Raw genomic sequence first — 26083 nt, forward strand, 5'->3', positions numbered from 1 at the left:
AATCCTTTCTAGTGGAGATGGGAGAACTGGGGTCGCACCTGGTACTGCTCAGGGGTTACTCCCAGTTCCATAGTTAGGGATCATTCATACTGGTGCTTGGAGAACCATTCAGAGTTGAAAATCTAACTGGGTTCAGCCAAATGCAAAGCAGTGCCTCAAACCATTGCCATGTCTCTGGCCCCTGTGTATTTCATTTAAATGAAAAGCCAAACAACAGCCAAAGTTCATTTTTTAACCTCTCCTATCTTTATAATGTTGTCTTCAATAAACACATGCTTTCTTCAAAATGCAATTCTTCAACCATCCTCTTCTTTATTCATAATACTACATCATGTCCCTAAGTTAGCATAGATACTCAAATATATATTTAAAAAGTTAAACTGAACCAAAGAGAATTTATACAAATAAATATTATCTATGTCTTATGCGAGACCTTGAATCTTGTCTGTTTCTTTGCTTTTGTTTTGGGGCCACTCCTGGCTTGCACATAAACTACTCCTGGTGGGGTTCAGGAGACTATACAGGACAGCACAGATCAAACCTGGGTCAGTCGCATGCTAGGCAAGCGCCCTAAACACTGTACTATCACTGCAGCCCCATAGACCTTAAGTCTTTTAAATAAAAAATGTTCTGGGGGAGGGGGGATGTTTTTTCAGTAGGCAGGTACTTGCCTTGCACACAGCTAACCAGGATTAAATTCCTGGCACCACAAATGGTCCCTCAAGCCCAAAGGAGTGATCCCTGAGTGCTTAGCAGGAGTAACCCTTACACTGCTGTGTGCAGCCCCCCAAAACAAACAAACAAACAAAAGAACCTAAGAAGTCCTGGACTTCAATGGGATCATTCTTCCAAAGTAAAATAATTACCTGGCCTCCTTACCCCTTGGGAATTTTACTATAAGATCCTAACAAATGATATTTTTCTACTATAAAAATATTAGTTGAAAAATTGATCCTGTAATAATTTTTTAATAGCAAGTCTCTTTTATAGTTGGCAGCAGTGCTATACTGAACTCTGCAATGAACCAATGAAAGCTCCAGTCTACAGAGTGCCAAATTTAAATGCATTTTAAATATAAAGAAAATCTTCAGCATTTGCTGCACTTCTTTAAAAAATGTTAATATCAAATTACAATATGATTATGTTCCATAAATGGTGTGATATCAGTTAATATCAATTCACATTTTGCAGTTAATTTTATGTGTAATTTTAGAAATGTCTCAGAGAAAAAAATGACATCAATACATAATACAAATCTTACTTAAGAATCCTAATATACACTTCAAAATACCTTCCTTGTCAGTATGTGGTCCCTATTCATTTAATTTCCATTACAAGTAATAAAAATGTTAAGCTAAATGAACAGTAGTGTCACATGATCTGAGAAAAATCATATACACAAGAAGATTTAAGTGTACCAGAAATGTAAGGCCCATTTCAATACTACTTTGTAGCACAGAATAAAACAATGATACAAGTCAGTGCTACTGCTATTCTAGGTATTTTTAAAATTTTGTCAAGTTGAAAACACATCAAAGAAAAAAAACAAACTTTAGTTCAAGTAAGATTAAATTCTGCCTTGCACAGGGCTGCTCTCTGGCGGCATGGACAGATTACTGGGGCGCTGGTAAAAAGGGAGCCACTGTAAACCCAGAGACCTGAGTCAAGCCACCTGACAGTACTGACTCATTTACCTCATCTTCAAAATGGGAGTCAAGCTATAGTGCTATCTACCTCACAACATATAAAAAGAGCAAATGGGTGTCCGTGAAAGCACAGCACCAATTCTAGACTGGAAATACAAATATAAGACACCTACTACCTCTCTGTCTTTAGAGGTGACAATCATGCAATAAGGACTTTCTGACTTCCTGAGGAAAACAATGAGAGCAAAGTTTAAATGTTTTATTCCTTATATGAAGACCACACTACATGTACTTTCTGAAGGAATTTTTATTAAACTAAAAAAAAAAATCATTCAATTTTTAAACTACCTGTTTTCAGAAAGTCAAAGGGAACTTCCTGTGTTCACCGAGACATCAGAAATGAAAATTAGAGCATAGCAATTTTTTTGTATTGTGCATATGTGAAACTGCTTTGAATAAACACATCCTAAATGAGACTGAACCAAAGAGGGGTAAGGATGTACCTGCTATGACCAGTGTCGCAGAGCCAAAAGATGCTTCTGTTAAGACGGTTTCCCCAAGAAAGAGCTAATACAAAAGTTTGTTTTCAGGGAAGTGTATGCTCTCCCCAATTCTGACAATGTTCCATAAAATACACAACAGGTTTATTTTACAGGCACAAAATTAAAATATTTGATATATTTTAAAAAGAAAGTCTGAGTAAAATAATTTCAAAAACAAGAGAAAAATGTTTTATTATATGGTTTACTTATTTGTAAGTAAAACCCAATCCAATTGTAGACATAGGTTTGACCTATAAATCCCAACTTTAGTGATGGGAAAAGAAGGAACAGAACAATCATATATAAGGAATAACTATTCTAAATACCATTTTCTTCATTGGTAATATGCCAATATAAGTATGATAATGATGCCCTTTAAATAAAAAGCTAAACATGATTTTGCAGTTGTGGTCCCAAAACCATTAGACCCCTGTATAGTTAAGCACTTAACACTACTACTAAGGCTTAAAAACATATCTGGGATGAGGTAATCCAGAATTGTTGGCTTTACTTCAATCAGGGCAGGATTCATTTACAGACCTCTGATCTTGACGCTGATCTATTCCTGCAACAGAGCCTCCTGTATCTAGCACAAAGTATAAAACAGAGTAATTGAACAGATTAATCAGATACTAAACCATGTCTCAGTACAAAGTAAAATCCAGATATAACTGCTTAAGAATATCACAGTTTTACTCAAAGACTTGAGGTCATCAAAAGCCATTACTTAGAAATGTTTAACACTGTGATATGCCCCCCCCCACCCCACTTGCAAACCCACTGACGGTTTCTGCCTACCTATTGCTAGTCTAGCTCCATACACTGTTCAGTTTTATGGGAATCTTAAAAGTTACTTATTCATGTCTGTGGATATATATATATATATATATATATATATATATATCCTCTTCTAGATGCTTCATGCTAAGCTATACACCATAAATACTCCTTAGTTAACAGAATCCCTACTATGTGACAGGGACTTTGGTAAGCATGAGAAACAAAAATGAACACTATTTTTAGCAGAACTCACATGCTGAGCTAGACTGCCTCATCACTACTAACCAGACTAATTCTGCCTATTCATTCAGCAGTCTCTATTGAAATCCTCCCAAGTTTTAGGTGCTAAGGATACAGCAGTAAGAAAAATCAAGTTCCTGATCGCACAGGACTTACCTGAAATTGGGGCAACTGCCCAGTTTTGACCAATAATATCCAAAGTAGGATTGTCCAACTTAAAACACAGACAAGACATAGTACCGGGAAATAGGTAAGAAGAAAATACTAGAATATTTCATCATGTTCAATTTATCTTTTTGATTCCTATACTATTCATAGTTTACTATTTACATATTAGTAGCCCAGTATACATAGTTTATAAAGGTTTACATATCAAAAATATAAGCTCAAATTTCTTACTGACAGGGACTTTAAAAAGTTTAGAGGCAGATCTGGGAGAGATAATTTAACCGCCAAAGTCTATACATTGCATGTAGGAGGTCTGAATTAAACAATAACTAAGTCTGTAGGCCACTGAATTAGATGGTGACACATTTGGAGTGAATTATTTGATGGGCCCTGGCAGTAGGTTAACCTGGACTTCTCACTAGGTTTCATTTCCCTCTATTAACTTCAACCGAGCATTCTAGAAGAATGCCTAAACATTCTGCTACACAACCAGATTCAGATCCATCTCAAGTTTCTCCTCCCTAGTCCCCCGCTCTTGTCCTCTACCAAACCTCCCTGTGGTGCATGGATAGTATGGCACATTCTAGTACACATTGGGTATATGTATATGTTACTCTACCAGAAACATCCCAAATCTAGAAACTGTATTTTTCATTTTGCATGTCACAGAAGTTCTAATTCAGCCAGCTTTAAAAAATATAGGTGTTCTGTAAATACATGTTGCATTAAAAAAGGTAATTCAAGAGGCTGGACATATATTATACCATGTTAAACATTTCCCTTGCACACATCCAATCCAGGTTCCCCTGAATACCATATGGGTCCCCAATTCCCACCGAGAGCGGTCCATAAGCACAAAAGCGGAGTAAGCCTTAAGCACAGCTGAGTGTGGCCCAAAAAATAAAAACTAAAAGATAATTTAATATAGGGAACTCAGAATACCACGAATTACCAAACAGATACAACAGGAGATAATTATTTGCTTTGCCAAAGATTGCTCTTCCTCATAAAATGATTAGTACTATATTCCTTTGAGGAGCTCCCTTAAGTGTACTTTACAGACCCCTGATTACTTAATATAGGAACCTGGGAATAGTTTTACTTCAGTCTATAAAACCAGTGGCCATTGCTAATTGAAGATCAACTTAAAAATATACACTAAGCATTGTGATATCATAGTCAATAAGAACATAGTAAATTTAATGAAAATAAGTACAAAGCTGCAAAAAAACATCTTTAACGAAAGAAACTTACAGTGACCTAATTATTTTTCATTTTTGTTTTGGGGTCACACCAAATAGCACCTAGGACTTACTCCAGTTTTTGTGCTCAGAAGTTACTCCTAGGTAGTAACAAAGATCAAACTCAGAAATGCAAGGCAAATGCCTGCCCTCTCTACTATTTTTTCAGCATCCAAATCACCTTAAGTCTTAAGACCTATATAATTAGGCCTTGAGGTCATCCACTGTCTCTGAAATATGTTAAGAATGAATAGGGGTGTGTGTGTGTGTGTATAAAATATGCACAGGCTTTTGGATATTATATATATATATAAAATATATATAGGCTTTGTGGTATATCTTGTAATGTTCAGGGCTTATTCCTGGCTCTGAGCTCTGAGCCCATCAAGGGTGCCAGGGACTGAACCCACATCAGCTACACCTTATCCGATATACTCTCCTTCCAGCCCAGGTACAGGCACATTTTTAGAAAGACAGGAAAAGGAAATAATTTAATGTTAGTTTCATGTTACAGTTCCTTGCAGCATACAAAGCACTGTGTATAAAGAGCAGTCCTCCTGTCACTCTGTTCTTTGTGGAACTCATTCCTCCAGGTATTTCAAGCTTCAGAAAATTCATATATGAATTTGTATTATTCAAGCAGAAACTCAATGTAGAAAATTTTCATTTGTTTGGCAATGCCAGAAATCAAATCCAGAAGAATCAACACATGTAAAACAAGTGCTCTACCATTGAGTCACATTCCAGGCCCCGTTGTAGAAAATTGTAGAAAAATATTAAAGAAAAAAAAGTCCTGCTTTTATAACAAATCTGAACAAAATCTATAGGAATGTATAGCACCAAATGAAAGGTGAATGCATGCCCAGACACAAAAACAATATCAATAAAGTTCATTATTTACCATAAGAGACTGGTAAATAATGAGGGCTAAATTGTTGTACGGCTGTGATATTCAAAAGTCCCAAGACAAAGAACATAAGACTCACAAAAGTTATTATTCTGTGTATCTCTGGTCTTCTTTGCTGCTTTAACGTAAACATCTGGGTCATTATCAACGTTGTGATATGAAGAAGAAACATTTTCCTAGGTCAGCTTCTTCTTTATGATTTTTGCTTATAAATGTATTTACTATTAAAGCACCTATAGCTTGTGTTTGGAACACTGAGCATAACATTTTAGAAACAAAGTTTTAATCTAATGTGGGCTGATGGTGATTCCAAAGAGGGTCACAAATAAAAGTTTAGTGAGAATGCATACATTATAAAGTATACTAAACACAAAAGTCAAGATAAAAGAAGTGATACTGAAAGTCTAATAAAGTCAAAGGGGATTCCATGGGACAAACCCATATCACTATCCATGAAAGAGAAGGAGGTCAAACTCTTGAGTAACCTATGGATTATGGCTACCAGTGAAACCATGCTATAAAATACAACTGAAAGCATCCTGGAAAATTTGAAAGCTGCTTGGACCACTGAGTCTAATTCCTCATCTCAGAAAGAATAATGGATTTTCAACACTTTTTAATCCTTGGGTTAGAGTTCTCATTAATATAAAGTAGATCATTGACAGCATAAAAGTGATGCTACTGGGGGCTGGAGTGATAACACAGTGGGTAGGGCATAACACAGTGGGTAGGGTCTTGATAACACAGTGGGTAGGGCCTTGCACGTGGCCAACCGGGTTCAATTCCCAGCATCCCATATGGTCCCCTGAGCACCACCAGGAGTAATACCTGAGTGCGTGAACCAGGAGTAACCCCTGTGCATTGCTGGGTGTGACCCAAAAAGAAAAAGAAAAAGCGATGCTACTGGTGGTCCTTTCTTCATTATGAAACATTTCACTAAAATTTGGATTTTCTAAGAACTCATCAGATATTAAGTGTGGATCTACTATACTCCTCACTAGTATAAATTATGTAAGTGAGGGTAATGTTAGTTTGTAAAACTTATATTGGCATGTGCTTGGATTTATTCTATACTGTATGTTTACACAAGGTTAGATTATGTGGAATCCAAAAGCATTTCACATTACTTATTTAACGTCTTACAGCAGTGCTATGGGTCCAGGTAGTGCAGGTGCACTAAATGCACACTTCCCACATGTAAAATATGAGCTGAGTCCTCAGATCAGTCCATTGAGTGATATCTCTAGTCCCCACTCTCTCTGTTTGGGCCACATCTATGGTGCTCAGGGCTTACTACTGGCTCTGCACATAGGCATCACTTTTGGCAGGTTGCTTGGGTAAATATATAGGGTACTGGGAATCAAACCCAGGCAGGCTGAATATAAATCAAGTGCCCGACCCACGTACTATCTTCTTCAAACTCCCACCTCGTCATTTTATTTTTTAAATATCACATGGGCCAAGGACAGCCCAAAGGACTGGAGCTCATGTCCCGCATGCAGTGCACACTCCTGACTTCAATCCCTTACACAGCATGGTGCCCCACACCCTTGCTATCACTGTAGGACACCAAATATCCAGCCCTGAAGTCTGAACCATCAGGTCGATGCCAGTGGAGTATCTCCAAGGTAAGTCTGAGGGACTTGGAAGGGTGCCACTAGGAAGCCCTTCTCTTTCCCTAGCCCCACCAAAAAAAAAGTGCTATCATTGAAAAGCTTTAGCCAAAATAAAATAAAAGGTAAAACAGACCAAATCCGAAAAGATACACTAATAATATAAATAAAAGTCAAATTAGGATTATGAGCCTAATTTTTCCCTCTTTTATTTTTTACTAATTCACCGTGAGATACAGTAACAAAAATTTCATGTTTGAACTTCGATCATACAGTCATCAAACACCCATCCCTTCACCAGTGTACACTTTCCACCACCAAAATCCCCAGTATTCCCCCCACCCCCTATTCCACACTTCCCCCTGCCTGTGTGGCAGACAAGTTGCTAAGTATTCTTTCTCTACTTTATTTACCTTCAATATTTCAAGACCAGTCCAACCGCCCCTCATACCTGCCGAAAATACAACTGCTAGACAATGTGTTTTGTATTGCTTCTAATGGATATAATATAAAGTCGCGTAGCTGCGAGAGCAGACATATGCTGTAGGAATTCTAAGATTTTAATAATTAGGGTCTGAAGAAATCGCTGCCACAAGTTGCTCGGGTCTGAGATTCCTGTGTCTGTCTCTGGATCATGGCCACATGAGAGCTGGGGCTTCTTGCTGTATCACTTGATCACTTGATATCCCGTTACTCATCGATTTGCTGAAGCGGGCACCAGTAACGTCTCCATTCATCCCTGTCGCGTGCTAGTGTAGCCCAATGGCGTCTGCTCACTCTAGGAACACAAAGAGCCTCAAACCGATTGTTCAGGGTCTTGAAGAAGTCTGACCATCTTATAGGTAGGCGGCCACACGATCTTTTGACGTCCCGTGGAATCCAGTTGACAATGGCTCTAGTCCAGCGGTCATCTCCAAATCTCATTACATGTCCAGCCCATCTGATTTTCGACACCTTGGCAAACGAGACAGTGTCCCTGATTCTTGAGCATTGACGGAGGTCGGAACTCTGGTTTCTTTCTCTCATTTGAGTGAAGCGTGATACTCCAGGCATAGCTCTTTCGATTCCTCTTTGAGAGACCCGAGTAGCATTCTCATCTTGTTTTAGTAGGGCCCAGGTCTCTGAGGCGTATATTAATGCAGGAAGAACAGTGGAATCTAAGAGATGTGCTCAGAGTTGGAGGTTCTTCGTCCTCTTAGCTATTTCTTCGAGGCTCTTGAAAGCATTCCAAGCTGCTCTCTTCCTCCTGCGCAACTCACGTCATCCGTCATGTTGACTTCTCATCCTAGGTACACATAACTGTTGCATTCGGAGATGGTCGCTCCATTGAGAGCAAATGGAACATCAGGAACAAGACTGTTTCTCATAAACACTGTCTTTGTGAGATTCAGCTGTAATCCTTGCTGTATATGCCTAATTTTTATAATCTACTCTAGTGCTTAGAATGAATTTTTCATTCTTAATAACAGGATAGTGTGCCAGTGGAAGAAATTTCCCCCATCTTCAATGTCCAGTCCCTACATTAGAATCAGTTTTTCAGTGGTCAGTTACTCAGAACTTTTTAATGATATATCTATCAGAAAAATTAACATGAAACAATATATAAAATCAATTATTTTATATTTGCTAGGCTTTTCTGCTCGAGCAGGCCCAGTAACATCTCCATTGGAGACTTTGTTGTTACTGTGTTTGGCATATCGAATACTCTCGGTAGCTTGCCGGGCTCTCCGAGAGGGGCGGAGGAATCGAACTCGGGTCGGCCATGTTGGCCGCTTGTAAGGCGAACGAATATATCTGATTTTAAAATAAGAACTGTTTTGTATTTATTTTTATACTTTCAAAGTCTTAAGTCAACATCAACACAAAATAGGCACTCAATCCATGAACACCAAATAGTTCTTACTGAAGTTGACCAATATTTCCCCGAAATTATTTAATATGCAAAACGTTCTATGAATAAGGCTCAAAAATGAATCAAAACACATTAAAGCAATAATCCCTGTATCACTGTCATCCCGTTGTTCATCGATTTGTTTGAATGGGCACCAGTAACATCTCCATTTGCCCCAGCCCTGAGAGTTTAGCAGCCTCTCCTTACTCATCCTTCCCAACAGTGCCGTATTGGAGGCTCTTTCAAGGTCAGGGGAATGAGACCTGTTATTGTTACTGTTTTTGGTATATCGAAAACGCCATGGAGAGCTTGTCAGGCTCTCCCGTGGGGGCAGGATACTCTTGGTAGCTTGCCGGGCTCTCCGAGAGGGACAGAGAATGGATATAAGAGAATATAAGCAAGTATGATAAAACCAAACACATGTGTGCTGCTTAAGTACATCAGTGGGCTAGACTATAAGCCCACTATAAAGCAATAAAACTCACTCATTTTACTAACCTACTGATGAAAAGTAGTTGGAAGCAATGAAACATTAGAGTTGGCAGCCTAATTCTTTTAATAATCTTACTAACCAGCTGAATAATCATTCACAAAAACTAATTTTCCAAAATTAAAAAAAACACTATATATTTCATGAATCAGGGAAAAAGAAGCCATCAAAGAAAGAATGACATACTTTTAGTATTCAGTATCTGAAGGCTCTGACTTTGCTTAATGACAACGATAAAAGAATTCAATTTTCAATGAATAGGGCTTTGAATACCAAAAAGCAACATGTTACTTTGTGTTTTCTAAATGATTTGCCACCTATATAAAATACACACTTGATAACATATCCTCTATAATCCAGAACAAATTTCTTAAATAGAATAAATCAAAATTTTTCATGACCACATTGAGAACATTTATACTATAATTTATATATGGCTAAACTTCAGACATCCTGAAATGAAAACTGATTTTTTCAATAACAGTGAATTTCTTCCAAAGAAAATCTTAGAAAAATACTTTATACTATCACAGTTATTTTGTTAAGTTCTTTTGGTAAAATGCATTCACTGATTAACTATTACATAGTACAAGGTCAGGAGGAGGAGAACTGGAGTAAAAGTATCATTTTTATAATTTTTATCTGGAAAAACTCATCAGAGAAGGAATGATTTCTACTACTGTACTATAGGAATCAATAAATAATAAAAATAGAAACTTGCTATTAGACATTTTTATCCTAATTAAAAAGAAACTTCATTAAATATAAATTTATATATTAGAGTTGTGGCTGGTTTACTCATTGTGTTCTCACTGATAAAAACTTACAGTACACTCAGAGACTTTCACATCAATTTCCCTTAAGAGTGATAGAAAAAAGAGAATCTTGTGACCTGGTGGAAACATAAACTGGTGCAACCAAAAGGAAAGCAGCAGAGACTGTAAACATAAGCCTGTGTGATCCTGTTAACCCATTCTGCTTTTTACCCCATAAATACAAAAACACTGATTCTAGTAATTATCTATTATTTCATTAAAGCTTTACTTTTAATAGCCAAGAATTAAAGACAATAGCATATCAGCAAATTACATGAATGACTGGTATATAGACATAATAGAAGACAAATCAATTATTTTTAAAAAGGAAAAAAAAAAGAGATGAAATCCTGCAAGCCTGGCCAGAAAGATCAGTAAGGGGTTAAAGTGCTTGCCTGCCTGACATATGGACATATGGTCAATTCCAGTTCAATCTCCAGAAACATGTTTGGCCCCATGAACACCACCAAGAGTGATCCCTGAGCAGAGCCAGAAATATAAGCCCTGAGTATCGTCAGGTGTGTGACACCTCCAACAACCAAAAAAATGAAATCCCGCCATTCACAACAACATAGCTAGAACTAGAAGTTATCTGCTAAGTAAACCTGAAAGAGAAAGATAACTATGCTTTCCTTCATATCTAATAGATAAAAATAAAGATAATGGCCCAGAGCAATTGTCCAGAGAGTAGGGCATTTGCCTTGCACACAGCTGACCCGGGTTTAAACCCCAGCATCCCATAAAAGTCCCCTGAACATGCCAGGAGTGATTCTTGAGTGCAGAGTGAGGAGTAATCGTTAGCATCACTGGGTGTAATTCAAAAAGCAAATAAATAAATAAATAAATAAATAAATAAAATAAAATAAATCTAATAAAATAATTTCTAAAAATCTCTTAAGACTATAGGACAAATTAGTTATCACCAGACAGGAAGGTGAATGAATAGGGTAAATCTGGTGAAAGGAGACAACTGTACACTGGAAAACAGAAACTAAACTTCTAATGGCAAGTGAAGTTATTAGGTTATACACTCAAAATCTACGTTATGAGCCAACATTACTTTAGCAATATTTAAAAAAAAAAAGTGCTAAAGAAAAGCATGCTAGACCAATCACTTCAAAATAAAGATTTCTCTTTTGGAAGAAAGAAAATTGGAGTAAATTTTTGACTGAAAGTTGGCCTCTGCCCTTCATTTATAATTAGTTGAGAAACGGTCTAACAGGAGATATACAGAAAAAGTACAGAAGACCATGCTGCCACCAGAACCTATAAGACTGACACAGTTCACTGCTATTTGAGTGACCACAGACAAGTTACCTAACACAAGATTTCATTTCCTTGTCATTCAAATGAGGTTACCTACCTCTCATGAGAAATTTATGAAAAATAAACAAAGTAGTAAAAATAAAATGTGTTAATTATCATTCTCCCTCCAAAAATAAAATACTACTTAGGAAACTCATAAAACCTTTCACATTTCAGTTACATATAAATTTCAATAATTATAGTTATACTTCTCCAAAGATAACAAAAATCATTGGATAAGTTGATTAATTATTTCACAAGCACAACAGGTGCCTTTACTTCACACAGCCTAGCTAAAGAATACACATAATCCCTTCCCAAACTGACACTTACATGCAGGGAATTGTTTTCTGACACTCATTCATATATCACCTACTTATATGAAACATGATAAACATTACAAGAACAGAAAAGAATAGAAAACAAATCTTTAAAATCAAATAATAGCTATTAAAAGTATGTAATTCCATTTCAAACCTTTGTAGGTATGAACTCAGGCACACATTAGTGAACGCAATAATAAGTTGAGAAAGAGAAAGAAAATCATATATAATATAGAACAATAAAAGAGAAAGGAGAAAGAGAAAGGGATGAGAAAAGAGAAAAACTGTTAATCCTATAGATCAAAAGATAAGCAACATTTGGCAGCAGGATGTAGAGAATTTTCTCATATTGTTCTGTAATCCACCACATTTTCTTCACAGTAAACTAAACTCTATAATTGGGGATTTTGAGAGGTGCACCAAAAGTTGAAAAGTAATTCCAAATTTTTTACTATTAGAAGATAAGCATATTTAGTAAGATTCCTAAATCAAGGGGGCCAAAGACGTAGCACAGCTGGCAAGTCACATTCGACTTGAGCCAAGAATACAAGCCCTGAGCATTGCCAGGTATGTGACACACCCCATATGTGACACCCTGGCATTCCATATGTTCCCCAAGGCAACCAGGAAGAACCCATGAGCACAGCCAGGTATGGCCCAAAAAATCAAAATAAACAAACAAAAACACTCCTAACTCATCCAATACTCATCCACTAGCTTTCCTATAGTGCACGAAAAATAAGTTCATTTAGTCATTGATAAGTGTCAGTCTATCCCAGATGAAGGCTGATTGACTCTTCCCATAATAGTTTAAATCTAACAAAACTATCACTTTTTGTCTACTGTCAAATAACTTTTACTCACAGTAGCACTGTTCTCCCATTGTTCATTGATTTGCTTGAGCGGACCCAGTAACGTCTCCATTGTGAGACTTGTTGTTACTGTTTTTGGCATATCGAATACATCATGGGGAGCTTGCTAGACTTTGCTGTGCGGGAGAGATACTCTCTGTAGCTTACCGGGCTCTCCTAGAGGGGCGGAGGAATCGAACCCGGGTCAGCCCAGTTGGCAGCATGTAAGGCAAACTCCCTACCCACTGTGCTATCACTCCAGCACAGTATATGTTTAAATTTTCTATTGATTTTACAGAAAACATAAGGTACAAAGGTAGAAGTCTTAATCTATCACAATGAAGTATTTCAATAAAGTGTCCCCTAAACAACAACAAAAAACAGAAACAAAACACACAACCCAAAACATTTTGACCTGAAAGTAGGAAAAATTTCCAGAAAATGATTTCTACTTTTACTTTACTCACAAGAGGAAAAAACATACAAGCAAAGATACAATAAAAGAAATATAACTCCTTCATGAAACTTCTTATAACTGTAAATCATAATGCAGTCTAAATCTTGCTCACCATCATATTAAGTTCAACACGGTAAAAGTTTAAATGTATGTTTATAAAACAACAAAAAAGCAATAACATCTACAGATGAATATGAGATTAAATTTACAGGTGTGTCTGCGGGTATATGTGTAAGTCAAAACTTCCCTTACCCAGTAGTCTTTCACTCTGTCAACTTAAGATACTAGGATTTGCTCTGATTTTATAATGCCTGATTGCTTTTCCACCCTTACATTTGAAAGCATATGGTTTCAACAGTGAGTTTTAATAGGTTTCCATAATGTTAAAAAGCTTCCTTGTCACATCTGACTAAAGAAATAGTTCAAGGGGCACAGGTTTTGCACACTCAAGGCCTGGAGTTCATTCCCCAACACCAAATGGTCCCAGCCCCACACCAATAGGTGTAACCCAAGTGGTGCTCAGCATCACTTGGGACTGGGCAGTGCCCCATCACCAAGTCTTAGCATTGAACCATCTAGTCCATTTGGCTCTGGAAATCTGAGCACTCTGAGAGGGCCAAAATGAAAGAAAGAACTCTTCCATGGACCAAGGATATGGCTTAAGTAACAGAACACTGGCGTAGCATATGCTAGGCCCTATGTTCTATCTCCACCACCACAGGAAACTCTGAGAACCACTGGGTGGCCCTGATGGCACCAAGGCAACACTGTGTCCTGCACAATACTTTCAAGGCCAACCACTGAACTGCCATACATGTAGCCCTGTGAGAGGACCCTATTAAAGAATGATAAAGGAAGAAAGGTATCATCCAGGATATGACAGTTTGCAGTAAATGCAAAAAATGTTCAGATTATCAGTGATTAAACTGTAATAGAAGGATTTCAATTGAGGAAAACAGGTATAAATACCAGAAAATTTAAGTGTGGCCTGCAAAAGTTAATATATAGGATCATAATGACTAATTTAAAGTCCTTAGATACAGGGCTTTTAAAAGCTCAATAATACATACTTATGATGCAACATTCCTAACCAGATCTAGAACAGCATCTCTTTATCAGACATAATACCTCTTCCATAGCGAAAAATGTAAATATTCTAAGTGAGCTTTATGGTCACTTTTTAAAAAGGCCATGAAAATTCAGGTCAAGTTTGACTATCCAATGAGTTTTGAAGCCAAATTTCTGGAAGAAAGAAAAAAAATCTTCCCTTTTCCAGAATTTTTTCAGATAAAGATTATGACTCCAATATTAATATACATTAAAGATAAAAGTACAGCTATTTTCAAAAGATACAGAGCATATTAATTTATTGGAGATGAAAAAAGTCTAGTAAATTACAACTTAGCAAGTGGAAAGATATTACTAGAAAATACAATGTTAAAAATTAGTAAATGCAAAGTTATTTTATTTTAATTCATTCCAATGAATTAAATGAATGCTGAGATGACTTAAAAATAAATGCCTTTGGGGGGCCGGAGCGATAGTACAGTGGGTAGGATGTCTGCCTTGCATGCATCCAACCCAGGTTCATCCCCGGCATCCCATATAGTCCCCCAAGCACCACCAGGAGTAATTCCTGAGTGCAGAGCCAGGAGTAACCCCTGAGCATTTCTGAGTGTGACCCAAAAAGCAATAAATAAATATGTAAATAAATAAATGCCTTTATTAGAGACAATTTAAGTATTTGAGTAAGAGAGTACTATTTCAGAATCCTGACATTTGTACTCTTTGGCATTCCAAATGCAAAAATGTCAAAAAAGACTTGAGATTTTGCATTTGAACACTAGCATTTTTTTGTTTGGTTTGTTTGCTTGGGGGCGATACCCAGCAGTCCTCAGGGCTTACACCTGCATCTACTCTCAGAGATCACTCGTGGCGGGCTTAAAGGACTATATGGGGTGTCAGGGATTGAACCTAGATCAGTCACATACAAGGCAATGCCCTACCCACTGTATAATCATTCCAGTACCTTGAACATTTAGCATTTTTCCTAGCTTTGGGTTTTCTTGTTTGAGATTTCAGGAGTTTCTTCTATTTCTCATTCACCTTACCTTTCTCCTTGCTTTTATATAAGGACCTATTACGTACAAGGAACTATACTCATTCTGGACACACTTCTCAACCTTTAAGCCTTGACACAAGCATGTTTTAACTGGTTATAGGGAGTGCAGTTGGTAATTAGTTATGAACAATTAAAGTACCACAGTTTATAAAACTGTACGTGCAGGTGTATTCAAGGTTTTTATTATGACAACATTCTTATATTCTGATAACTTTTCTGACAGGGATAAAAGTGGTTTAAGCACACTGTAAACTACCTATAAAACTCATCACATAGGTTCCAGGAATGCAGTTCAGCCGTATGCCACATGCTTCACATGTTCAATTTGGGCACCAGAAACCAAAAAGATTTATCAGATAATTTATCTGTGTCCATACTTGAGAAGTTATAATGTCCTATATATAAACGTTAGTTTTTTGTTTATTCTGGTAGAAAAAAGTTTGAGAATTATTCTCTAAGACATCTTAAGATGTATCAATGTCATTAGGGAGGACAAAATACCCAGTGCAGTAGACTATCTTGCAAGATGTCTTTGTCGTATATAATTTTAATTTCTGTGTGCCATACCTAGCAGTACTAAGGGCTTACTCCTGATTCTGTACCCAGAAAAACCGGCCGTGGTAGGGGGACTAACATGTGGTGCCAAGTATCAAATCTTGGTAGGAGACATGCAAAGAAGTGCCCTACACACTGTACTACCTCTCCAGAGCCAGTAATGTCTCTTTTAAGAAGCAGATACCTAGAATTTGGGTACAGCAAGTAGGGCACTTGTCATGTACATATCTGGCCCAGCTTCAATTCCCAATACCTTATACGGTTCCCTGAGCCTACTGGGAGTGATCTGAATGGAAAACTAGGATTAAGTCCTGAGCACCACTTGGTGTGGCCCCAAGAAAGGTATGATACCATTCACCAGACATGAAGGAGCACTGTATTTACAGTGGTAAGCCCCTGCTATTCTTCCCCACCCTCTTTCTGGTTATTATTATTTCCTTCAGTGACAAATTATTTGTCCAGTATCTCACAGCTAATTAAAACATACCTGATGTTTCAAGAGAGCAAGATTGAAAATATCTTTGGAGGAAATAAAAATTAAAAGCAGTTTTGAGAAGTTTCTAACTTTATCTGAGTTGGAGAGATAACTATGGAGATATATACCAGATATTGAGAGTTAAGTTTGAATAAGGGCCATGACATATATCACCATCCTATATTAATTTTTAAACTGTTGCACAGTAAACATTTGTATGCTTCTTTACACATACAATAGTAGAAGTTCATTCTGAATTTAAATGTCCTTCAAGAGAGGCAGTAAGAAAAGAACTTAGGGCTCCCTAAATGGAGCCTATACTCCATTGTACTGTACATGTACTGTATCTTCCCCTATATAGTTATCTATCTATAGTGGGTAATAAGCACCACCTCAGTGCAGATCTTCCACAACTTTCCATGGGTTATGTCCAGAAAAAAATTATTGTAGGTTGGAAATGCAGTAGGCTAAAAATTCATTTAATACTCTTAAACTATCAAGCATTACAGCTTAGCCTACCTTAAACAGTTTTAAAACACTTCTATAACCCTACATTTGGACATAGTCATATAATTCAAAGCCTACTTATAAATGTTAAATGGTATCTCATTCAACTTATTGATACTGTACTAAAAAAGAAAAAAAAGACAAAATGGGATGTTAAATGTATTAAACAATATTAAAAAAAATCACTGGCAACACAGTACTCTGCAGAGCAGCAGTTTCTAACTGTTTCAAAACTCTGGACCAGCACTGAGGTTGAACACCACTGCTGTACAGCATCATTTTCTGACCTTCATAATCATGGTCTTAACTGAGGAGTTGACAGTTGCTGCCACCGCCCAGCATCCTAACAGAGTAAGATATCAGATACCACTTGTCTGAGAAGATCACAAAATTTGAAGTACTATTGACTTCATGATGTCAGAAAATCACACAGGTCAGGAACCATCTGTATTGCAAATAATCATACAAGGCAACCTCAGAATCCTGAAGATGCGAGAGACTTTATTCAATGAATTCTAACCCCACATTCAGTGTGTGACCCCTGTTCAACATTTAGACATCTATCTGTGTCAGAGAACTTCTCCCTGCTTTACTCTCACCTGAAGTTTAATTAAAGTGTAGGCTCCGGGCTGCCACCTCAGACACACTGAATGAGAGTATCTGGGGATATCTAGAATGAAGCATGGGACCTCCACATTAGATAAGCACTCTAGTCTGGTGTTTCTCAACTATAAGTCATAAAGTCAATTCAGTGATTGACACATAGGGATGTTGCCTGTTTTTTTTTTTAATAAAAAAAAATTGGAAAACAAATTCGTAAATATTAAACTGAAAAACACCATACAACACTATTTTCAACACTGTTAGAAAAATTTTTTTTAGTTACATGTAGACTGGAATATAAGAGGTATTTCTAACCAAATAGCTCAATTAAAACATTTGCGAAACACTGCTGCTTTGAAGAATAGTATCCTTATTTCTATTATTCCTTTGAAATATATTATCTTTCATTATTCTCATTGCCTAAACTACAAAATCCTATGTCCATTTGAAGAACTTCTATTACCTGATCTTTTCACCCAAGGACCATGTTATACTATGGGTATAAGTATTTAATTACATTTTGCAATAATTTTTATTTTACAAAGACTTCATACAGCCCAATTCCTTATATTTTACATTCTATGTTCTATATCTCCACACATCCTAAAGTTATCTATGTAGATTCTTGAACAGACTCACATATTTTAACTTAATAAGTTTATATTTTGATAAGTGTGTCAATACTTTATAGTCTATATTTAATCCTCTATGTCTTCTTCCATGTCATTAGTCTTTCGTTTTCCCTATTTATATATACTTTCATATAGAACTACTCACTGGTTTCTCTTCTGCATTTCTACTATGTAACTGGTACTTATTTCTATTCTCATCTTATCTACGGCTTTGGAGGGGAAAAAATGACCCTCATTAATACATGAGGATTTTCTGAGTAGATCTTTATAGTTTTAAAATGTCCTGGCATTTCAAGGAACTGTAATTGCCTTTGAAGGGACAATATGAACATATATGAATACTACTGAGTGAAGCTGTACTTCTAAAGTACTTTCTTCAGTATAACTGAAAACGTAGAAATCTCTACAATTTGACACAGTATGTGATGACTGCCCTTGAGTTAGTACAAACCCACTGAGTGAATTACAGTCACAGAATCTTCACACTGGGAGAACCTCCATTCCAGCCTCAGCCCTTACTTCCTTCGGAGCCACGTTTCTCAAAGGAGAGCCTAAAAACCACCTGCATCCCATTTACCCGGGGTATGTGATAAAAACAAAGCAAAAATTTTACAATGTTTTTTTCAAAATATAATTTGTATTTGAGAAGAAAGATGACTATAAATATATGAGAGATACTACTCAGACTTGTTTTAAAAGGTGCCCCGGTGGTAAAATGTTCAAAAAAAAAAAAAAAAGAAGTAATAAACTACAATTTAAGGGGAAAAAAATCTTCTTAAGAATCTACTTAAATTTGGGCTGGAGTGATTGTATAGAAGGTAGAGCGTTTGCCTTGCACACAGCCGACCGGGTTTGATCCTCAGCATCCCAAATGATCCCTGAGAACTGGCAGGAGTAATTCCTGAGTGCAAAGCCAGGAGTAACCCCTCTGCATCGCCAGGTGTGACCAAAAAAAAAAAAAAAAAAACAAGAAGAAGAATCTACTTAAATTTAAATCTGAAAACATAAGTATGCCACACTTGTGATGATGCTAAATGTGAAAATTAATTGCTTAAACTGTAAAATCTGGATATAAGAACCATTTCTGAGACCTCCTTTAAAGCAGCAAAAACAGCTCTCTACAAAGACTACTTTCAAAAGTTTTTAGAATAAGGTTGAGGTGTTAACACAATTCAAGATTTCTACTACTAGAGGTCATTGATATTCACAGCAATTTCCAGTTAAAAATAAAGCTTTACTCATGCTCATTATGTAATACAGGAAAGTATAAATTTTACATGTTGTCTAATGATTATTAAAAACTATTCATAATGTTATTGAAAAATAACATTATGAATACTTCGCAAAGTTAGATTTTTGTGAGTTGTGCCACAGTATTTTAGACCTGCTTTTACTATATAGAAAAAAAAAAACCTTATCAATTACATACTTAAAGCACAAGCAAACCATAATTATATGTTCACCTTAGCTTTCACTCCAAGTTATATTCTAAATTCAGTGTATAAACAAATCTCTCTTTCAATGGATTAAGAAAAAAGTACAAGTACACATAGTCAAAAGTAGTGTACACATTCAAGCTGTATAGCACAGAGTATCTTACAAACTCATTTTTCAGGGGGTGGCTGAAACCCTATAATGCTCAGGGGTTACTTTAGGCTCTGCAATGAAGAATTACTCTTGTCCATTCTCAGGAGACCATATGGGATGGCAGGGATCGAACCCGGGTTGGCAGTGGGCACGGCAAATGCCCTACCAGCTATACATTCGCACCTGCCAGACGATTTTACAAACTCTTAAATCCAAAACTTATTTCAAATTTTGATTGCTAAGATCAAGATAAACTGGATATGGGAACCGCTTTTCAACACAAATTAAGACAAACATTTCAGAACTTCAGGATATACAAAAATTCTAAAAATGGGAAGTTTGGAAACTCCTGGCAATATAGAAACAAAACTTCTTTGATTTTTTATCTTGATAATTAAGCCTCAAAACTAGTAAATATATTTTTATATGAAATAACAGGTAATTCATTGTCAGGGTGACCTTTCTTTCAGATCACTATGGCAAGTTTTATACTATTCAAACTAGTTTGACTTCAAAGACCAAACTCTCCTTGAAAATATTGTTTTAATGAAGTTATTTGATATTCCAAAGAAATGCAAGCATTCATAAGATCACTTTTATTCTGAAAATTACTGATTCTCTTCTTAAATTAGAATTGATCAAATATATTTCCATGGGGGGAAAAAACTAACATTAAAAGTTTGCTCCAGTGAACAAAATAATGTGCCTCACATGTATAAATGTGGTGTTCTTACTAATCAGGAATGCATTCTGAATGTTCTTGCCATATGTTCAAAAAATGAAAAACTTCTCTTACAAGCGTTAAAAAAAATCAGACTGAAATCCACATGTATTGGTGTACACTATATTCATCTTACCAAACCAACTCATTTTGATCACTCCACTCGATCTGCATGTTCGTGAGGTACTACTGAATCTCCAACTGAAAGTGATATTTACATTTCACAAAAATAATCTTTAATGCAGTAATCATATAATATTTAATCTAAAATCCTTAGCAGTGTCAAAGTATATTTTACTACCATATGGAAGCTACTAGAAAGGTCTGGTAATGTACAAAATATCCCAGCAAGCAAGGAAACAAAATAGACAAGTTCCTTCTTCTTTTATGGAAAAGAGTTCCCATCTATTTTCATTCACAAAATACATTCTCCATCTTCACTACAGTAATACTACAAAGTACCACATTTTAGTAGAGTTTTCTTACTATATCAGCAACTTAGAATACCAGATTTCCTCACAATGGATAGATAAATTCATGTTTTCTGCATTTTGAGCTCACCATGCTGCCTTCAGATGTTCTACAGACCCTGTGTTTTCATCTAAATAGTTACTTCTCACAAACTTTTCAAGGACTTTCTGTCCAACACATTGCTTCACTGAATTTAGTTGTGAGCCTATTAAGTGAAAAGGCACTGAAATGAATCTGAAAATCAGTTTACTTTATTTACTGGCTGCTACGATTTATATAATTTCTCCAAATGTGTAAATTTGAAGAAAATAATAAAGGTGGACAGTAATTTCCCACTAAATCAAACTGTTGCACTACAGATTAGATTTATTATACCGTCTAATCCACTCTTCCCCTCCAAAACCAATACAAGTTACTCAAGAAAGAGAGGCAAAGTAAGGGTAAGCAAATGTCAGTCCCTCTAATTAGAAAGTCCTTCTGCACAAAGGTTCCTTGGATTTTTAATAATTCTTTTCTCCCAGAGTATAATCCTTCTATAATATCATATAACATAAAACATCACAGGTCTTCAAGTCTGTAAAATGTCATTATCAATTAAAATTACTTTTTTGGAAAAAAGTTTTCAAATGACACTCAGATAAACGTAAAACAAACATTCAACTATTTTAAAATAATAAAAATCACAGCTGAATTCTGAATACTAAGCATCATGAAATGACTTCTGCTGAGGATTAGTCAGTGAAACAAGCTTTCTAGGGTGCTGAAACCCCAACAAAGCATCATCTTGTGTGAAAAAGAAGGACACTTATGTCATTACTAATTGCCATCCAGCTTCTCTGTAAGTTTACATACTTACCCAGGAAGGCAAAGGAAAGTACACAGGGTTGAGGATGGACTGCGGCAAAGCCTTTGTCATATGATAGGGACCTATAGAGTATCAAATAAAGGTACATCATCAGTACGGTAGAGCTTCACAATAGTAACATCACCAGAAATACATTGCTATGAAGACACCCCTAAATCCCAGACGTCCAGCTCCCTACCAAGCCTTTTTCCTCCACCTACCCCTAACCCTCACTCCAGGACTGTAAATTAGGGATGGCAAAAAAAAAAAAAAGCCGCTGCCACCCCCCCACCCCCGCAGCGAATTCAAAGGGCAGAGGCTGGGGTAGCCCTGCTGGCATTCCAGGGTGTCTCCGGCACTCTTGCTCCGTTTCCCGTATGTACAAAGCAGAAAGTTGATCCATTCTGCAAACCCCAAAGCCACCGTGCGATCATTCGTCAACTTGCACAAGTGATCGCCGCCCCCAACACAAATACACCAATAACCCAATCCAAGCCATCGCTGGGTTGCCCGAGTCTCCTCCGGTGCCCAGGAGGTGGCCAGAGGGAGCATGGTGACAGGAGTGGGTCCAGGTAGCGCAGCCCTCAGCCTCAGAGACCCGGGCGGCCACTGCCTTGGCCCAAACGCTCGGCCACCGGTCACAATCCCGAGATTGGAGCTCCGAACCGAACGGGGAAACACTCGCCAGAGCCCCCGGCGGCCAGCGCAGGGTTACCAGGTCCTCGAGGTCGGGGTGGGGGGGAACAGCGAGGAGACCGCGAGGGAGGGAGGAAGGGAGGAAGGGATCCCACCCCGGCTTTGTTGCTGGTCACCATCAAGTTTGCATCTTAGTACAAAATGTCGATCTTAGAGGCTGACAAGACAGAGGCACCGGGGAGAAAGAGAAAGGGAATAGAGTCCATCTTGCTTTGGGGGAGAGTGGGGGGTGGGGGGTTGAAGAAAAAAAAAATGAAGTGTAAATCCCACACTCCGGGAGTAAAAGTCTGCTCAACACCTTTCCAGAATGGAGGAGCAACGAGTGGGGTGTCCCCGTCCCCGTGCCCGCTCGAACTGGCGGCGGTCGGAGCTGAAAACGCCTCCCTCTCCTCCTCTTCCTCCTCCTTCCCGTCCTCCCTCCTCCCTCTCCTCGTCCTCCTCCTCCTCCTCGTCCTCCTCCTCCTCCTCGTCCTCCTCCTCCTCCTCCACCTCCTCCTCCCGCGGGCCCCGGCTAAGATCCCGCCGCCACCGCCGCTGCCTCTGCCGCCCCCCGGGGAGGCACGGCCGCCCTGCCCGGCGCTGCCTTTCCCGGCTTGGACCGCGCGGCGCGCGTGGGGCCGGGGCGCGGGGTGGCCGCGCGGGGACGTCCGTGCCGGGGGACCCCCGCGCCCTCTCGCTGCAGGCTGACCACAAAAGTCGCGCGAGCAGAGGCGGTGGCGCCGCGCACGGAGGGCCCACGCCGCGAGTGGGTACCCCCCCCACACCCAGGGATGGCGAAGAACTCCCCTCCCCGCGCGGGGAAAGTCCCCCAGTCCCCCGCAGACCGGCGTCCGCCGCGGGGAGAGGGGAACTGGACGTGTCATTAGCAGGACAGGCAATGGTTTCAAAGCCCCAGGCCAATGACCATTAGCTGAGGCAGAGCTCGCTCCGTTCCCATCCCCCACCACCTCCACCCACCTTCCCCTTCGCACCAACCCCCCCACCCCACCTTGCGAAACTTTTCAACAAGATCCACCGGGACTAATTTGCCCTCAGACAGTTAAAATATTGACTAGACCCTACACACCGGGAGGGGAGGGGAATGCATGCTTTATTTTCCTCTCTACAGAAAGGAAAGCAAAAAATAGCGTCTCTCTCCGTCTCTCCCTCTCCCCCCCGCCCTCCCCTCTGTCGTACATGTTGTGTCTTCGCTTTTTGCATCGTTTCGTTTTACCTTCCTCATTGAGCAGAAACGATCGCGGATCTCTCACACAGAAACGTGTTCCAGATTCTTGGATTCGGGGTCCTTCTACATGGACAGGACTCCGGGTTGGTCTCAGTTAAGTTTCGCACAATATCGCCTCCCCCCCCATTTTTTTTAATTATAATACATTTTTTTCCCTGAGAGTGAGCGAGAGAGAGAGAGAGAGAGAGAGAGAGAGAGAGAGAGAGAGAGAGAGAGAGAAGGTGGAGGAGGAAAAGAAACCCCGCGTCTGATTTCTGTAATTTACTAGCGACCGGGATCGCAGCAAATAACAGTGTAACACGAGTGTGGCCCAAGAGGGCTGGGGAGCTCTTTCTGGAGGCATCGACCCCATCTTCGGATAAAGGATCTGCAAGTTTTCAGTCATCGCGACCCGGCAATGCCGTAACTTACCTTCAGAATAAGACTTTGAACGGCCAAGGCCTTCCTCCTCCCCGCCACCGCCACCCCCAGCCTCGCTCCCTCCACCTTAAACTTATTGACACAACATAATCCCACATTCAGGCAAAATCCTGACACAGCCTCCCTCCTCCTCCTCCTCCTCCTCCTCGCCCTCCTCTCTTCCCTCCCGTTCTCCAGCTATCTCTCGCTCCCTCGCTCTCGCTCGCTCGCTCGCTCTCGCTCTCTCCCTCTCACTCCTCCCCCCACTCCACCCCCCCCCCCCGCGCTTTCCCTCCCTCTTCTCTCTCCCCTTCTCCGTCGCCCTCTTCCCCCCTCTCCCCCTATTCTTCCTCCCGGCTACTCTGGCCCTAAAACCGCACTTTCCCGACTCGCGGCGGTTCGGTTCGGGGCGGGGGGGGACAGGGCAGCGGGCTGCGGGGCCGGAACCCCCGGATCGCAACTCTCCAGATGAACGAGCAACTGGGCTGCGGTGCCCGGTCCCCGCCGCACACGGAACGTTGAAGCGATCCACGGAGGGCTGCCTCCCCGTACCTTCCTCCTCCCCAGCCCCGGGCTCCCCAGGCCCCACCTCCCCGCCCCGCCGAGCCCCGCCGGGGCTCCACGTACTTTCCCCGCGATGAAGTTTGGGGCTCCCCGGGCGGCCACGAGCCGCCCGCCGGCGTGAGGGCTCTGTTGTTGTTTTCCTCGGGCTGCTCCTGCCCGCGCCCCGGCTCGCGTGCCCCCCTCGGGCGGCGCTGCCCGTGCGCCGAGAGGTGCCGCTTGCAAACGCAGCCTGGCACCGGCTGGCCTACTACTCCCCAGCCCGGCCCCCAGCCTCCCGCCCGCCCGCCCGCCCGCCCGCCGGGCACTGCCCCCCGCCCCCCGCCGGCGCGCCCGCCGCGACCCTCGCCCCCGACCTCTCGCCGCCCAAACTTTGCGCCCGGGGGGAAAGTGCCCCGGGCGCGGGCCGGCCGCCGGGGTCTCCGGACGCGCGGGGTTCCCTCCGTCTTCCTCAAGTCCACCCTACCGGCTGCCGCCGCCGCCGCCGCCGCCGCCGCCGTCGCCACCGCTGCTCCTGCCGCGGAGTCCTTGGGGCTGCAGCCCGGCGGCTCGCAAGTGAGTAGGAAAACAGAAAGTGCCGGGAGAGCGCCCCGGCAGGGGCTGCACACGGGGGGCGCTTACCTCGCGGGCTCGCCGGGCGCGAGGGCGTGTGTGTGGCTCGCCCTCGCCGGCCAGTCGGGCTGGCTCTATGGGAAAGTGGAGAGGAGCTCGCGGAGCCGCTCTGCCTCCGCTTCACTGTACGCTGCTGCTCCACATACAGTACATGCAACCCGGAGAGCCTGAAAACACTCATTTTATATAAGGCAGCCTGCTATTGGCCCGCGCCGTGACAGACAGCCCGCGCGGCCAAACAGAAGGCCCGTTACACCCAAACACACGCACACATACACACATTTTGCAGAGACACACAAAGATCATCACATTTTCGATTTTCTAATGTTCGGGACCTGTAGACAGCGGGAGAGGACAGGTAGCGAGGCCCAGCAGGGTCGGGTGAGAGGGGCAGACCCTGTCGGCACCAAGTTGCCAGGCTTGAAACTGCTGTCCTTTGCACTTGGGAGGCTTACAGTGATAAACTACAACTCCACTGGAGATGGAAGTGAGGGGTTTTTTTTTTCATCGCTGCCGTGTGGTGCCCCGTGGAAGAGGCGTGCATTGTGTTCAGATTTTACAGCCCGACCTGGCTAACAAGTGGCCAAGAAAGGCGGTTATCAGCCTGGATTCCTTTTGTCAATGGGTTGGCTATCACATAGGCCAAAATAGTACAAGATAAGTTTATTGGGACTGTAATGCAGTGAGGCTGTTTGATGCCTCGTTCATAGGTAAATTCATAGGAATCGATACCCAATACACAGAAACACAGATGAACATTTTGCTGAAATAGCCAATCTACTTTTAGCTGATCCGAGAGCCACA

At 40.4% G+C, this 26083-nt stretch overlaps 1 protein-coding gene across 8 annotated transcripts in view; it reads right to left on the bottom strand.

Moving 5' to 3' along the window:
* The window catches only part of BBX (BBX high mobility group box domain containing), a 352656-nt gene extending 327243 nt beyond the window's left edge, over positions 1 to 25413 (bottom strand). For 6 of the 8 annotated variants that reach the window (XM_056109091.1, XM_056109089.1, XM_056109088.1 and 3 more), the window contains exons 1-2: positions 25289 to 25413; positions 21799 to 21869 (exon numbers count right to left, since the gene is read on the bottom strand). The gene's annotated coding sequence lies outside the window, so the exon portion shown is untranslated. Of the gene's footprint in view, positions 1 to 21798; positions 21870 to 24118; positions 24242 to 24733; positions 24862 to 25288 lie in introns of those variants that run through there. The other 2 variants (XM_056109086.1, XM_056109085.1) reach the window with 2 other exon arrangements.
* Positions 25414 to 26083: the final 670 nt, after the last annotated feature.

The sequence above is a fragment of the Sorex fumeus genome, unplaced genomic scaffold (assembly GCF_029834395.1).
Source record: "Sorex fumeus unplaced genomic scaffold, SorFum_2.1 ptg000265l, whole genome shotgun sequence".
NCBI lineage: Eukaryota > Metazoa > Chordata > Mammalia > Eulipotyphla > Soricidae > Sorex > Sorex fumeus.